Genomic DNA, 18239 nt, shown 5'->3' on the forward strand with positions numbered 1-18239 from the left:
GCAGTAGAGAATTTGTGTTGCACCCTTACCAATGATAGGATCAACTTAGCATACATAATTTCACAATGGTTGCACATATCTCATCTAAGGGGGCATCTTTCTCGCTACATCACCTCTCAGTTAAATGAAAAGTTCAATGGTTGGTCAACCATATGGTGTCTCCAACATGTTGCTTCAAGTGTTGGATTTAAGTTTTAAACGAAGGTGTGGGTGATGACCCAATCTAAAAATAATAGAAGACATTTGGCAGATGGGTGTTGGTTCCGTTATCAGAGAGGATAGGTCTAGTTTGCAAATAAGTTATACATTTTGTGAAAGAAAGCCCACTTATGATGAAACAAGGATAAGCAAAGTGATCTTTTATAGAAAGCTCCTCTTAGAGATATAGACAACCCTACAAATAGAAGTTGCTTCTTCCTTCACTTCACAATGTTATGTGAAGTAATAAATTCCTTATATAAGTGTTTTTGCAAAGTATGGTTATTCTTCGAGTGTTCATTAACTATCATTTGGAGCAAGGGGATTATTATCTAGATAAAGGGGACTATACTCACATGTTCCCACTGCTACAAAGTTGGAGAACATACTCTAGAGCTAACTATTTCCCAATGTTACTCCCTCCGTTGCAAACAGAAGGTAGGAGTTCCCCTACATTTGAGTTTCAAAGACCTACCAATAACACTAGGAATATGACACCCCATCATTGGTGGCTCCTCATATGGTCACGTCCACCGTACTAAGCCTACCTACACTGAACATGGAATTACTAGGGAGAGTTAACCTTTGAATGAATGGGAAGCAAGATTGACAAATGAAGGGGGAGCGGGATTTGATCTTGGGGGGAGGCTCTCTCTCTCTCTCTCTATCACTATTTATCTCTATGATCTGAATGGGGCAAGGGTTCTATTTATTTCTATGTGCATCAAGATGGGGGGAGGGTTCTATTGATCTTTTAGGACTTGTTGGGTGGAGCCACATGGAATTTCTCCTCATGTCTCAATGCATACATAGTAAATCTTAGGTCTCATCACTAACAAATGTCAGGAATTCCTCGGATGAAAACAAGCACAAAACATAGGTGTATCATAGAATTCTTTGTCCTACAGGGATTGATATTAGTTTTGTGGCTAAATCAAAGAAGAAGCTTTGTCCTTCTTAGAGATCAAATATCCCTCCTAGAGGGTCTCTATAATGGTGCTTTGAGGCCTTGTTGATGCACTAAATCCTTAAAATATTTTTTATACAAATCGAGACCCTTTAATTCTTCTCCTAACCATAGTTAAGACCTTTAGACTCATCCTTGGTGCAAAAAAACACCTAATGGCACCCATATCCCAATTAGAGGCCAAATATCCCTTCTAAATGGCCTCTGTAGTAGTTGAAGGGTTTCCTCATGGTTCATGAGTTCATTAAGGACCTAAGAACCTATATTTTCTCCCATGAGTGTGGTCAAGCTCTAAAGACCCATCCATTGTGTCCAAAACATTCTAATGGTGACAATATCTCATTTAAAGGCTAAATATTGTGAGCCTTAAAATACTAATTTACATCATATGGCCTTTTCTTTCCTTCATTGACCATGATGAGGGCTTGAGACCTATGTCTCATACATAAAATTTCTTATTAATGCCCATATCCCACCAAGAGGGCAATGATTCAAGTTTGTATGGTGGTTTGAGGCCTATTATGGGGACAAAGGCCCTAAAAGCTTCATTTCGAACATAGGGACAAAGGCATAAGAAGTTCTATTTGGAACATAGGTCCAATAGCCATCTCTTGTGTGCAAAGCGTCCTAATGGTACCCATATCACACTGGAGGGAAAGGTACTATCTAGGGGGGGTTTGTAGTAGTTTAAGGGATATTTCATGTCCCATAATAATTATGAGATTCATTTAGGGATTAAGGAATTTATGTTCCTCCATCAATCATGGTCAAGGACTTGAGACTAATCCCTACTATAAAAAAAATCTAATAGCACCTTTATCCTACTTGTATGCAAAAGATTCATTTTAAAGAGCTTGTGCTATCATTTAAGGCCTTGATCAAGGCCCATCATCCTAAAAATATTCATTTAGGATCTAACTCTTTGGATTTCTCACTCAACCAGGGTTAAGGTTTGAAAGCCCATCCTTGATGTAGAAAACATTTTAATGGTAACCATATCTCACTTAAATAACAATGGTGCTCTATATAGGAGACATTATGTGGTTTGTGGCATTGTTTTTTTCTCCTGGTTATTAAAGGTTTCATCAAGGACCTAAGGCCATTATTTTTCTCTCTTGGCCACGACCAATTCTTTAAGACACCCATCCTTATTGCACAAGGCTTCACAATGGTAACCACATTCCACTTTAAGGCCAAAGATTTCCTCCAAAAGGCACATGCTCTAGTTTGAGGCCATGTCCACAATGACTGAGCATTAAAGATCAACTTAAGGTATAAAGCCCTTGTTTTCCTCCCTTGATTATGATCAAGGAATTGAAATCTATGCCTGTTATGAAAAAAACTCTCGATATTTTCTGCATCCCATTTGTATATGAAATGTCCACTTGAAAGGATTTATGTTGCGGTTAAAAGTCTTAATCATTACCCATTAGCTTGAGAATCTTATTTTATGGCCTAATTCCTTTTATTTATCCCATAAGATAGTTAATGCCTCAAGACCCATCCCTAGTGCACAAAATCTTCTAATGACACCTATATCTAACTCTAAGGATAATGATCTCCTATAAATGCATGCTTTGTGTTTTTTGCATTATTTATGGCCCTTGATCCTTATAAGCTTCATATATGACCCACGAGTCTCATTTTCCTCTCAAATTAATTGGTGAGGCCTTGAGACCCATCCCTACTATCCAAGGCATTATAGAAGCAACATATTCCACTTGGAGGCTAAATAATTCCTTTTGAAAGCTTATGTAGTGAGTTAAAGCCTTGATTATGCCCATGAGATTTAAAAGTATCATTTATAGCCCAATTCCTATGTTTTCCTCCCCTTGCAATCATCAAGCCCCCAAAACCTACCTCTCATGTGAGAAGCTTTCTGCGAGCCATCACATTACTGTTGGATGCAAAATATCTCCATTAAAAATATTGACGGTATATATATATATATATATATATATATATATATATATATATATATATATATATATAGAGAGAGAGAGAGAGAGAGAGAGAGAGATGAGTTTTAGATAATATCATTTAAAATACACTTTAATTGTTCCTTAAGTGGGATGGATACACAAGCAAAAACAGTTTGGGGGGGTTCCTACCACCCCACTGACTCTGCAGATAATTAAAGAGGGGGGTTTCGTGGCCTACCACCCCCATGCACAAAGTGTGCGATTATAATTCTATTTAACACATGGAGTACCATATTTTGGAGAATTCTCTTGTAGCTTCTATGCAGTAGAGAGGTCTTATACGCCCGTAGAATAGAATTCCCTCGTTTCTAGTGGGATTCTCGCATACCCTTCAAAGTTCAACATCCATGAGATGTGAGGCTGGGAAACCGAATAACTGGGTAGTGAGTTGGAAACCTATGGAATGAACAAACATGCCATAATTCATGTAAAGTTCGTGTTTTTTAATAATTCTAATGCCTTTCTTCTATGGGAGGATGATAACGAAGGTAATCTCATAGAAGTGGAGAAGATTGGCATGCTTGCTTGGTTGAAGACAACATATGGAAGTGAATTGGCTCCTTTAGATGGGAGGAAAAGCTCCATCGATGAGAACTCAGTTGATGACATCCGTACTTGCTCAGTGTTAGTTCCTCTTCATGGTTACTACCAGGTATTACTTATCCCCTGGCTGCATGTGTTAAGTTTTTTGGGTCTTGCTTTCCATTGGTCAGGTATGGGCTATGTGGTAGTATATTTGTTGGGGAAGGTGATTATTTATATAATATGAGCCTAAGGGACTTATTATTTTGGGGCCTGGTTGTTTTGTCTAGTGCAGCTAGGCCTCAATAAAGTGGTACATTTGTTGGCCATCCTATGTTCATAATGGTGGCTTTATGTCCTTCTTCATCCCAATTTGGCTTGATCATCTGTTTATTTTGGTGCAAAGTAGTTCTCTGGTATGGAGAAAGAGTTTGGGGAGGAAAATCCACTCAGCTTATGATTAGATGTCCTGCCTCTGAGGAGTTGTTAGTTGCTTGGCATTGAAGGGGCTAGTGGATATTTTATTTTTATCTTGTGTAGCTTCATTATTTATGTGGGTTAAAATGTTATGTCAATGCATGTGCGACCATCATGGGGTTGGGGGTTGTGGACAACAAAGTTGATTATGTGTGTGAAGATGTAGGCTTATGAGGTGGTGGTTGGCTATCACTTTGCAACCTCTCCTAGTATACGAGAGGAAATTTAGTGGCTACAGAGACAACTTCAGTAAGGCATACAAGTTTTTTAAAACTTGACACTACTGGATGAAGTTGTTCACTGACTCCCTAACCCTAGCCACACCATGGGAAGGAGGAACCAATACATGCATGTTATTACTCTCCAATAACAGTTATAGACTCCGTTGGGACAAGTGTTAAAGGAGAAGCATGAGGATAGGAATGGCATTATCTCCTTTCTGAATGACATTCAATAGAACCAATGGAAAATGCAGGCATGATTGGATAGGCTGGAAACTCAAGTACCTCACATGGATAAACATATTCAATGTGATTTTAAGCCCTTTGTGCCTCCCGGTGTGAGAGTGAAGGACCCGACTCCAATTACATCATTAAACTCTTGATATGGATACCATGTTATGGATTTTTGCCAACAATTTACTTTTTGGTTGCATAATCTTTTATGTCTAGTTATTATTTTGTGGTATTTTGTAAAAATTTATAACTACCATATGCATGTTAATTTGTGTAGCTCATACGGGTATTCTAGTCTTAGGTTGTGTCTATAAGGCTATGGAACACATTTTCTCCAATACCGAGAAAAGGTTTCGCAAGAAAAGGCCTTAATTAGAATTAATTAGCTAGTTAATTATTTTTCCTAAGTATAACTTAGGAAAATGGCTTAGCTAATCAAAATTAATTGAGGTAAATCAATTTTCATCTAGAGACTTCCAGAAAAGTCATGAGAAGGGGTCAAGATGATCTTAGCCATTGATTGAGATTAGATCATGGTTGTTTATTCGTCAACGAGAGATTATAAGAGGAAATTGATGGGCATTTGGAGAGCATATCGGTGAGAGATCGAGACACAGTATTGCAATGTTAGGGAGGGCACAGAGGCAATGTATGGGCATCAACAGAGAGAGATCAACATTGGTTGGAGACAGGATTGCTGGAGGACTTTATCACAATGATTTCTATAGAGAGTTAGGGATAGATTTTTTTGCATAGAGAGGTTGATTTTCTAGTGGTGTGAATTGCACCAGACAGGGGAGTGAATTACCCTAATTGGCAGTGAAAATTTCTCTAGGAGGACAATTTGTAGGAGCAAGGAGAGATTGATTTCCACAGGAAGGTCAATTTTCTAGTTGAGGTTGAATTCCGGAGGAGGTCAAGTTATTTCCTTAGCATTGCGAGTTTTCCAATGATGGGGTCACATGTGTGAGATGAGCAAAATTCAGAGGGAGGCCAAATTTCTTAGAGGAGGTTGAGTTGATTCCTGTAGGAGAAATCGAATTGCAGAATCGATAAAAATATTTTTCCAAAAGTTTGCTAAATTTTGGCAAATGATTTTGTAATTTTCTCCATCGCAGTTTTGCTAAAGAATAATAAAATTAATCATCTGTAGTATTGGTTTTCCCGCAATAGGGTTTTCCCAAGGTCATTTATCCAAAAATATTGGTGTCCATTATTTATGTATGTGTGCATGATTTTCTCAGTTACTGTGGTTATTTATTTTTTTATTGAAGTTTCAGTTGTGTTTTATTTGATATTTGCCACAAACAATTTGCAAAAGACAAATAATATAAATTGATATGAGAATAATAACTAGCTAACTACAACAATAATTAAAATTTCACATGGTATCAAAGCAGATCTGAGGGCAGAAGGAGGATTTGCATAGGCACAGGAAGAGAAAAGCTGAGGATTTTAACCTAGTTTGAATTCTTCAGTTTATTCTCTAGTTTATTTGAGTTTCCAATTTTTTTCCAAAGATGGTGGCAACATGTTTGAGAGATCGGGACAAATTGGATGGAGCCTCCAACTTTGGCATGTGGAAAGCCAAAATGGCATTCCTATTGGATGAGTTTAGACTAAAGGAGTATGCGGAGAACATTATTGTCATGTTGATAGATCCACAACAACATGCCACCTATAAAAAGGAGAATGTAAAAGTCAAGATGATTATACTTGATGGAGTCAAGGACCATATTGTTCTACATATCATAGAGAAAGACACATCGAAGCAAATGTGGGATGTTATAGTGAATATGTACTAGAATCCTACAAAGAACATGAAGTTAATTCTTAAAGAGAAGTTAAGGGTCATTAGGATGTAGAAGAGTGAAGATGTCGTTTCCTACCTCACTAATGTTTGACTTGCCAAAAAAGAATTAGTTGCAATTGGTGAGAAGCCTAGTGATGAGGAGTTAGTGTGAATAACACTAAATGGGTTTTCCAAGGAGTGGAGCGTGTTCACCCAAGTGATCAATAGGCGAGAAACACTTCCAGGATGGGATCAGCTATGGAGCGATTTCACTCGGGAGGATCTTAGTCTCAACTTGGTTAATGAAAGTAGCAGTAGCAGCAGTAAGACTCTGAAGTTTGAGAGGGAGTAGGAAAATGTGGCCCTAGTAGGAAAAGGGAAGGTGAAGAAAGGGTCCAACAAAGGATCCAACTTAAAAGGGGAGAAGAATAAAAAGGACCTATCAAAGGTTAAGTGTTATGGTTGTCATGAGTTTGGCCACTATGTCAATGGTTATCCTCACTGGAAGAAGAAGGGAAAGAAGCAAGTAGCAGCTTCAAGAGATGCATATTAGCTCTCCAGCTAGATGGATCACAAATTTGCATTGATTGCTTGCCTGTATAGCTCAACTTCACAAGGTGTCTAGTATATAGACAATGGAGCTTCATTCCATATGATAGGAGTTATAGAGTACTTCTCCATCTATAAGGATGAGGGCATTAGGGATTGTTTTGTTTCAGAGGGAGAATGGAAAGACAATTCCTATCCATGATGTATTGCATGTGCCAGGATTTGGGATGAATTTGACCTCCATATCCATCCTTCAAGACAAGGGATACAATGTTATCTTTAGAGGGGCGAAGGTGTTGTTAAACCACATGGATTGGAGGTCACCTATAGCGATTAGGGTGAGGATAACGCAATTGTATAAGTTGCAGATGGATACTCCTAAGGCACTAGTTAGCAACAGTAGTTTGAAGGACCAGGGCGAGATATGGCATAGGAGGATGGACCATATTCATCATGGAGCACTTAGATTTCTTCACAAGACGATGACAAGTATTCCAGAGGTGATCAAATAGCACGATGATGTGTGTTGGGGAATTTCGTGAAAGAAACTTTTCCATGGAGTGAAAACAAATATTAGGGGATACTTGACTTTGTGCATTCAGATATATGTGGACCGATGTCAACAAAATCTCTCAAGGGTTACAAGTACTTTGTGAATTTTATCGATGATTTCTCCAGGAAGACCTAGATTAATTTATTGTGGACCAAGAATGAGGTCTTCAATCGCTTTCATGAGTTTGATGGATGAGGTGGAAAGACAGGTGATGAGCTAGAAAGAGCATGTAAACCACATGGATTCTTCCTAAACTGAATAAAACACAGACTGTAAAATGACTATCCAAAACAGAGCATAAAAGTTGTGGTTTCTCCCTTTAAGACTTGTATACATTCACATAAAGAGTATGAAATGATGAAATGGAGTCAATAATACATTTCAACACATGAAAACATAAGAAAAACTAAGCTAAACGTCATACCACATGGATCCCAAAGAAATAGCTGCAATTTTTCATTAATCTCCTGTTGTAATTGGTACAAAATGATGTCTATCAAAGCTTAAGAAATCCCACTGAGTCCAGCCCTTTACAATGAGAAAGAAAAGGAAGATATAGACATTAATTCAACCTCCTCCCATCTTCAAGGGTCGAATCCCTAAGATGAAGAACTAATCCATCAAGAACTAAACAAGAAACTGGAATCTAGGCAACCTAACAACTTGCCTCTAAAAGGGAGGAAACTGATTCATTTGTCCTCAAGATAACTTTTGATATAATGAATCTTTCCAGTAACTACTATCCATCCTATTTACATGACTAGTCACCATTTACATTAGTAAAAACATAATCCATGAGAGATAATCCAAAATCACAGTCCTGGCACAGTAAAGTGAAAATTCAACACAAAATTGTCCTATGCGCAACGCTCAAGCTCTATGCGCAACACTTTTTGCAGGACCATTTTGGAGGTCTTCCTAGTGTCCAAATTGAGCTCATGATAGCTCATTCAAAAGCCTGTCTTGTCTATTTCCCAAATCTGCCTTTATTTTCCCATTTTGAGTTGATTTGACCACTCAAAAACTGAATCTCCCAAGGTTGCTTCTGTGCGCAGCGCTATGGGCAGAAAGGTCATTTTTTGGGTGTTTTTTGACCTTTTGTTTTACCATTTTTGCTCCAAAAGCTTAGAAAATGCACAGGGTGCATGTACTCATAATTATGAATCCAAAAATTCTGACCATTTCCTGTTTGGATGCCCCTAGGAAAAGCACAGCGCGAGTGGCGCTGCGCATAGAGCCAATTTTTCTGAGTAAAAAATTGCAAAATTCTTCAAAAAGGTAAAAATTATCAAAACTTACTCAAAATTTGTGGATAAGACCACCATCAAGTTTCTGGGTTAGCCAGGGAAGCTTCAGCAAGCAACCTAAGACTATCACCCTCATTTTTGCCTTTGATTGCTTGTTTTAGCATTGTCTTCATTTGCTTGACTCTTATGTTACTAATCTTGTTCCGGGTCCTGTAATGGAGAGCCATGTGCTTAATGATTTGATTGTCCTTGTTGGCCCTTTGTAGCAGCTTTTCCAAATGCAAATTTACCCTCTCAAGCCATGTTTCTTTATCCTCATCAATCTCCTTTTCGAGCCTTTTTTTTGTAGTCAAGGTGGTTGGGGTTTCTTCCTCTTGCATTACTGATTTTCCTTTGTCACCTTGCCTCTTTGCTTTGAGAAGTTCCAACTCCATGAGGACTTGTTTGTCACTTAGCTGCTTGTTCTCTTGGTCAAGGTATGAAATGACATATTTAGCTCTCGCAAATTTGTCCATTAGTGCTTGGATATGTGCATCTTTTTCCCTTATGGTTATATTTTCATTAGTTGCCTCATATTGAACCTCCAAGTCGACTATCTCAATGCCATGATGAATGTGTGGCTATTCTGATCCATCATGTTCCATAAAATCAAATTCCCTTTCCTCTTCATCATTGAGGCTTTCCTCCAACATCTTTTCTTTCCCTTTATGCACCTACTGCACCTGTTGTACCTATTGTGTTTATGAAGAAGGCAAAGCCCCTTCCATAGTTTGTGGAGCAAGCATGTTCCTATGAGATGATGAAGAAGGCAAGGCCCCTTCCACATCAAGTGGAGTTAACACTTGCCTATCCGCTGCAAACAACTTTCTAGCCCCTCTCTGATATGTTTTGTAGGTTTCTGGTTTCTCAAAAACTTTAGTTTCTTCAGCCTTCTTACTTTTCTTTACTTTGGCACTGCTGGAAGGCCTTTCTGCTTCTTGAGGCACTGGTGGAGGAATCTGAGGACTATTGAAGATGTCATTGGCAATAAATGTATCCCAGGAGATGTTGAGGAGGTTGAGATGATGCAGCACAATCATCTTAATCAAGGAATAATGATAAATACTATTCATCTGCTGGGGCTTTGGATTTTTTTGTACAATGTAGGCCATCTTCTCAATGTTCATGAATAAGAAATACTGGATGTTCATCATTTTCACTCTTGTGAAGTGCATAAGAAGCCTAATATGATAGGTGTATAATCTGGAAAATCTGCCCTCACATGTAAAATAATTCATAATGATCCTGATCATAGGGGCATACTTGTCGTTAAGGAACTTGAAAGGAAAGGTCCTCTTCTTTTCATTCCTGTACCTGGGTTTGATGTATGGCTCATAGTAGTGCTCATCCAAATCTTGTGATTTATACCATTTTTCCCCCACATTTGGAATCCTTGTAGCATCAACAATGATGGAGGATGAAACTGTAAATGTCACCCTGGCAAGAGTTACCTTGTTATCACGGAGATTGGCTACAAAAAGCCTGGTCAACTCAGGATGATGTTGAACTCTTTGTACCTACTCACAAAACTAATAACACCCTAGATGCCTGAAACAAGAGATATTCATATGAGAATCCTGTAACTCTGTGATGTTTTATGGTTCCTCTCTGATAATTCTGCCTCCCTTATGTGGTTTTCTCTGATGCTAAGGTTCATCTCCCATGCTTTCACTGCCACTGTTTTCCTCCTCCTCATAATCTCTATCCTCTTTATCCATGTCTTTTGAATTTGAAACTTTAGAAACCCTAGAGAAGGTAATCAAGAAGTGAGTTATGGTGAATAGGGATATGGGAAGGGGAGAGGAGTTTGTGCGATGTAGGATGAGATATGTATGATGTGAGAGTGATAAGGAGGGTATTTTTGGTAGGGACTGTTTAGTAAATAAGGGTTTAAGGATTTTGTTTTGGGGATTAGGGTATGTGGGATAAGTGGAAGGGTTTGACAACATAATGTGGGAATAAGGGATATGGTAAGCAGGGAGGGTTTCTAGACAACCTAGGGTTTGAAAATTTAAAGAACAAGCAAACTTCAAAATTGTGAAATCAATGCTGGGAGGATGGTTTAAGGAGTGCACATACTTGCTTAGAGGCTCTAAGTAGCAAAAGAGCGATTTAGATGGTTGTTAGGGTAGTCTTGGTGTTTGCTGGCACTATGCGCAACGCTTTGTACAGGTGTGCAATGCTCTGGTTGTATGTGCAGCGCCGTGAAAAAATGCACTGACACACAGGCTCTATGTGCAGTGCTTTGTTTGTATGTGCATCGCTCCCTGCTCTATGCACAACGCCCCCACAATCTGCCTTGTGCGCAACGCTCCCTGCTCTATGCGCAACGCCTCCACTTTGCTTAGCCACCAATTTGCTTCAACTCCCTTCTCTCCTTCAACTCTTTTCTCTCTCTTTGCCAAATGAATATGATGAATTTTGAAAAAGGATTTTGAAATCTTATATAGAGGGTGATTTTGATTTTTCCTTATAAAAAACCCACTTTATAATGTTTTTTGGAACTTTTACTTTGTCTTCAAATCTCTATTTAATGCTTTTCTTTCTTTGTCTCTTTTCAGGTGGGTGATGCTTTGACTGAACTGATTTCTTCAATGGCTTCATTTTCTTGCAGCAAGGAGAAATGCTTGGGCAGCTTATGGGAACACTTATTACATAAAATGACTTGAATTACTTCAAAAAATATGAATCAACTAAATACTTTGTTTTCATATCAAAAACATGTTTTTGAAATGAAAATTACATTAGTGAAATAAGATCTTTGTACAATAACCATGACTTACTACCAATCACTCTTTGTTTATTGGTCTTCCTCATACCTTTGTTGCCCTTTATTTACACTAAAACTATGCTTTTGACCTTGGAAATGAACCATAAGACCTAATGGAAACATAACTACCTTGACCCTAAAAATAACATAACTGAAACCATAGTTGATGCGGCATAGAGGTGGGTCAACAAATGTATCTCATGAGGGAAAATTTGATTTTCTGAGAAGAAGACAACCATCAGTGGACCATTTTGGCATGACCTAGTGGAATGATAAAAAATTCAGTATGAGACACCTAAAATGAAAATGCAAAGCGCAGATTTGATCCCTAATGGAAGTATGCATATACCGACACTAACAAGTAGCTCCCAGTTGCTTGCCATCTGCTTGAATGTACTAAAGAAAAGAGTCGTTAGCCAATGCTTCGTGTAACCATAAAGCAACCCCCAATAATTCATCTTGGTACATGCTAAAGTTGTAGTAAAGGGGACAAATTGTTGACTTGAGGTTGTGACTATAAGTTTCCCTATATATGTCTGCAAAGATGAATGGGTTTAGAAGTGCCACAAAATACATAGAGGGGCAAGCATAATAGTTCATGCCTCCCATAGACTTCCATCCTTTCATTCCCTTTTTGGAGAAAATGTTGTGGAATACAAAAGCAAGATTTGAGATCATTGCACGCCTAAAACCTTTCATGTTAAAATTCAATTTGAAATTCAATTCCGTAGTTGCTTCCAATGAACAACCCCCAATAATGGGAATTAGTGAGAGATAGACTGGAATTGAAAATATTTCTCCCTAGTTATGTCCCCGTGAGTTCTTTATGATCTAGTAGGGTTGATCCTCCATTCTAATGGGAGAAAAGCTTGTAGAACCATATCCTACTAGGAGCATAAAGTGATCCAATTTGCGCTTGTTGCAAATGTATGGGAAAGATACACCTCCTACGCATGTTTGCATAAATGAAACATTGATTCCCAATGATAGAGGTCCATTCTTCACCAGGTTTGCAACGATTTTATCTTCATCAATAGAAACAACATTGAAATTCAAAACATGTGTCACAATTTTGTCCCCGTTAAACCCGCAAGTGCCATCTTTTCGAGTATATGGATAGTCCTCTTTCCTTTCCAGCCCACTGGATTTCAAAGCATACTGATGGGCACTTATCATAAGACAACCATTGCAAACTTAATCACATGATCTTGCATCTGAAGGATGGCACTCGTGATCACAACTCACTAGTTGTTGCTCACTCAGGATCACCAACTCCATTGTCTTCAGGAAATTCACACCCTCTAGTGCCCCAGTTGTGTTGAAATCCCATCACGAACCACACAATCCTTGATTTTTGACCTCTGTCATGGCTCCTTCTCTCCAATCAAACTCTTCTTGCAGTTCATTCGTGGGAAAAATTGGAGCATTGTGGGTGTCTCAGAGCGATGGTGCCTTGAGCCCTAGATACTATCGTTGAAACTCCTCTTGTGTCAAATCAAAGAACTTAGTGATGCCATGGGAGACATGGGGGTAGAGCTTCTGGTGCTCCAAGGATCTTAGCATATTTATCTTGAAGACACCGAAGCGGTGCTCATGCTCTTTTGGCCTCGAGTATTTCTTACCATATCACCTAATGAAGCACTTGAAGTGCAGTTCAACGTTGAACAGAGCGCTATGAGCATCGAGGATTTGTGTATCTAAATCTATTTCATCAGTCACTTAATGAATAAGATCATTGTTAGGACTTATGGCCAAGAAAAGATAAATAACATAGGAAATAGAATAATAATGTGGAGGATCCCATTGTTTAGTAATTACATAAGGTGGGCCTTGTACCTATCAAGGGAAAGTCTCGAGGGTTTCAAATTGATTCCCTGGAGAGATGTTGAAGTGTTGAAGTGTCGAGAGCATGTGTAATAGTGTTGTAGTTTCACCTCGACATATCACAAAATATACTCTCGATGCATTTGGAATTGAGGAGGGAAATGTGATTCTTACATGTTAATTGCCTCACGAACCCCCTTTTACTCCTTCTTAAATAATGTCTCCACATCTATTGCCTAGAAAACAACACCTATTGTTGACCAAACAAAGGACTGGTGAGTGCAATCATAACATGTCGTGAGTATAAGAGAAGCAAATTATGAATATAATTTATCACTTTATATGGCTATTGATCAGAGCAAATCTGTATGAGAACCTTAAAAACTTGATTTCCATGGAATCATAACCCATCCTGATACCACTGATTCAGATCTTGGGGAGTTAAGATTTGGAGACTTGAACTATGAGAGAAAGGAGAGAAACACATAAAATTACCTAAAATAAAATTAAAACAAAAAAGACGTAAAAGAGCACATCCTTCTTTATTATATGGAGAAATTATTTTTCGCTACATCATGGTGTACTGATTTGTCCTTTTACAAAGTGAGGCTTTTTATTTATATCATTTTTTTAGTTACAATACCCTAAATAAATACCATGGGTAAATACCATGGTTGGATTCCACTTTCCATTCGGATCAAGCACAATTAGTTATGGTTTGAGATATGACTTAAATAGTGATGTACAACTGCAAGGATACACAAGATTGTGACCAAGCAGGGAGTGCACATTACAAGAAGAGTACTTTAGGAAGATGCTTTAGTTTGAGCTCTGTTATAATTTTTTGAACAAGCAAGAAGCATAAATTTGTCGCACTCAACACTGCAAAGCAGAGTATATTGCAGCCTGTGAAGTTTGTACTGAAGCAATGTGGCTTAGGAAGCTGCAAGGATTCACAAATTCACGTTGGAAATGAGTGTTGAAGACATAATGAGTTTGTATATTAATTCAGTTTGGGCTCTGATCTCATGGATGAGCAAGAAGTGTCAATTGCACTCAGAGGCCAAGTATGTTGCAGCTTGAACGGGGAGTTGTGAAGTAATATGGCTTCAATATTATCAATAATATTGTCCTAGGACAATCTTGGAGTGATTGAAAATTCTCTCTTAACAAGAGGGAGTGATGAGACAACAACATCAAAGGATAGTTATTTTGATGAAGAACGGTCCTATACCTCTTAGTGAGAGAGAGTATTGATATGATAACATCACAAACAATCATTCTCCCCATGTCAAAGTTGGTGACCAGTTAAGGAGGATGGTCTAGTAAAGGATGATTATTCTCCTTGTGTCAAAGATGTCAACCAATTGGGGAGAATAGTCCTAGAAGCCCATGATCACTTAGTTGAGTGCATGGCTTTCAACATCAAGCTCAGTCTCTCCAATTTGGAAGAGGATATCATTTAGCATCAAACCCATGTTCTCAAACAAAGTCTGGCCTTGAGAGTTTCACCATGAGTCAAATTTGTTAGGATGGTGAAACAAGACTAGCCAAGGTTAGGGGTATCAACTAGTTGGGTTAGTGTTATTGACCTGAGATATGATGACTTGTTGATTCTAAATGTTGTGCCACATGTAAAAAGTACTGACTAATATGGACTAGTGGTACTGAAAAGTGTGGGTTAGTGGTACCGACCAATTGTGTTTACTAGTTGATGCCGACAATGTAAGATATTCCAACTAGTTGATTTTAATATTGGCGAGATGATGCTAATAATGTCAGAGATGTTGACGAGATGAATTTTATTATGTGAGAGATGGTGAAGAGATGATGCTCATGACGTTAGAGATGCTGACAAGGTTGATAATGATTTGTTATAACCTTTTCATAAAGAAATTCTATCAACATGAGAACATCAAGATAGTCATTATGAATACCTCCCTAGTTAAGAAGGAGTATTGAATTATGCAATTATGGTCAATCTTCATAATTATTATTTTACTCTTGATATATTTGTAAAGCATGTTCTTCATGTCCTTTGAAAATTAATAAAATTTGAATTTTTAGAATTGAATTTAGTAAAATTGTTCGTCCTCCTAGTTTAAATTGGCTCCACGAGATCAAGTCAAAACTAATGTAAATATGCATCCATTCATCAAGATAGAAGGATATATATAAAGCTTTTCTTCTCACCTTTGACACACAATTCATATCATTTTTTAAGAGCTCCTGAGGGAGAGATAGGGACTAGTATGAGGCAAGAAGACAAGGAAGAATCTAAGGAGAAAAAAGGACGAATTTGATCTTTGTGGTCGCTGTATGTTGAAGGTCGAATCTCTATGTTAATGGACCAAATTTCTGAAGTGATATTTTATGGATGAGCCAAAATTTCTGGGAAGTAATGTTTGTTGAAGGGAGCAAAACCAAACTTGTCTAGAGGCCAAATTTATGTCCTTGCTAAATCAAATTAGAGCCAATTGACTTAATTAGGAGGATGGACCATGTTTGACTTAGTTATTCACTAATATGTATCTCTGTTGATATGAATAATTTCTCTATTGAATAAGGTAGCTGGGTTTTTCCCCATATGGGTTTTCCCAAGGTAAACTATTGTGTTTATTTGTGTGGTTGTCTCTTCGTGATATTGTCAAAGATGTTAAATGGTTGATGTCTTATATGTAATTTTTTATTATTGAAATGATGGATAAGAATGAGAAAATAAGTAAATGATTATAAACAATTATCAATATAAAAGACCTATTGAAAAATCAACACATTCTGCACTCTATCTAGTCACTTGTTGAGCACACTTCCCTCGTTGTTCCAAGTCCTCAACCAATTTATATGTGTCTGACACAGTTGGATAATTAAGCGTCAATTTGGTTAGAGTGCATCCATTTGTATAACTGATTTCTCATCTATCCATTTGACTCTTTTTTTTTGTGAGCATCCATCCTCATCTCAGCCAACTTGCTCATCCAATCGTATCACACCCATAACACCAATAACACACCTAACCAACTCACCTCTCTTGTTCGTGTTAGATCCTTACCAATTAGACTGTCTCATCCCAGTTGCAATGCACTCATGCCCAAACTCATAAAATCTTCTGCCTGACATATCTCGTGCCCATGCAAAGTCTTTAGGATATTGCTTTGTCTACCTAACTTATCTATATTGGTCAGCCCATGTTATATCTCTAGTTGGCCCATCATTGTTGCATGGCCCAACTCGTTGCACAATGGTGAAAACAAAATTTTTGGAGTTCCACTATACACTATCTCGTGCAAGGACCCAACCGCTCATCTAGGTGCACCCATGCCATGAAATGTTTCATTACAAGTCAATCATGGTGCCCAACTTGTCTCATCATCTCGCTTCACCAAGATGTTGTGTGGGTGTCACCTAGGTAAAGAAACCTCAATTTGTGGACAAGTAACCAAACCAAGATTCCCATCGTTGATATGCTATGTGTACTCAAGCACTTTGTGTATAAGCCTAAGGATCTCACATCCTCCCCCACTCAAAATCATTATTGTCCTTGGAAATCCTCTAATCAACATCCCAACCTCTCAAGTCACCAATTGAAGAAGTATCATTGCCTAAAGTACAACTCATTGATCTATCACCATACACCTACTCCAAATAACTCTCTCATTTGTGTGATGGATCCATTTGCGTCTCTAGTTAATTGGTTAGCTAGTCTAATCACCATGCCAAAATCTATAAGATCTCATTTCCCCATGAAAATGCGCTCGTTTCTTGTAGTGTCCATCCTAAGCATCTCTCTAGTTCTTCATACTCATCTCAGGCACCTACATGGCATGTAAGAATAATGACTCACCATCACTCCTCTAAATTGTGAGACACACTCCCATGGCTCAATAATATGAAACGATGGGGAAATCCTCATGAATACCACCTGAATCTCCATCTAATCTCAACTCTACTAATCTTGGTAAAGTCCCTCCATACTTATACAACATGTATACCAATAATGGAGCATAGGAACCAATCCCACCCTCAACTTCCTCTACGATTACAATACAAATGATCATATGAATTGCACATAGGTTTGTTTGATCTCAAGAATGATTTCAAACATAAATTATATAAGAAGTGTTAAAGCAGAGATTAAAACATCAGTGGATAAGGAAAATGGATCTCAAAAAGATCGAAGTCTAATCTCTGTTGTGCGAGATTTTAATTGGATAAGTTATCTCCAGAATGAAGGAGATGAGTTCTTGAGAAGTTAGTCTAGTAGAACTTTGAAGGTTTGTTTCCATACAATTACATGAGATTTATGTGATAGTACAACAAGATCAGTGAAGACATTTATTGCCTTAATCTAGAGACACTGTACTCAAAAGAAGAAATGACAAGTTTAAGAAAAAGATTAATCCCTCAAGGTCCAAGGTTGCAAAGATCTAAATCTTTTGACGTCTGAAATATGAGGTATGTGTTGCTATTGTTCTTCAAATGAGATATGTTAGTAAAGACCTAGCAAGACTTGAACTAAATATTTGATGAAAATTCCTCAATTCTAAGAAGAAACGTCATCACTACAAGTCATAGCCATTTAAAGAGGAATATGCCTTATGTTTTGAAAGATTGAAGTGCTTTGGGAATGTTACATTATATGCAAGATATGTCACATCATAAAAAAAATGTTTATTGGGCACTTTGAAATACTCACTTTCACTAACATGCCTTTGAAAAGAGTTTAGAGGGATGAAGGAAGTAGAAAAAAGGTTGACTCCTCTTCCATGTAAAAGGCTCTCTCTCTTAATCATTTACAAGAATCCTATGACATAAATGGCATGTTTATAGAAGAAATTTGTTTTTATATCTCTAAAGAATTCAT

At 37.9% G+C, this 18239-nt stretch overlaps 1 pseudogene; it reads right to left on the reverse strand.

Moving 5' to 3' along the window:
* The window catches only part of LOC149240281 (putative cysteine protease RD19B pseudogene), a 29892-nt pseudogene extending 16537 nt beyond the window's left edge, over positions 1-13355 (reverse strand).
* Between the last annotated feature and the right edge of the window lie 4884 nt (positions 13356-18239).

Source organism: Pinus tabuliformis, chromosome 8 (genome assembly GCF_031772625.1).
Source record: "Pinus tabuliformis cultivar Carrire ecotype Pingquan chromosome 8, CPIR1, whole genome shotgun sequence".
NCBI lineage: Eukaryota > Viridiplantae > Streptophyta > Pinopsida > Pinales > Pinaceae > Pinus > Pinus tabuliformis.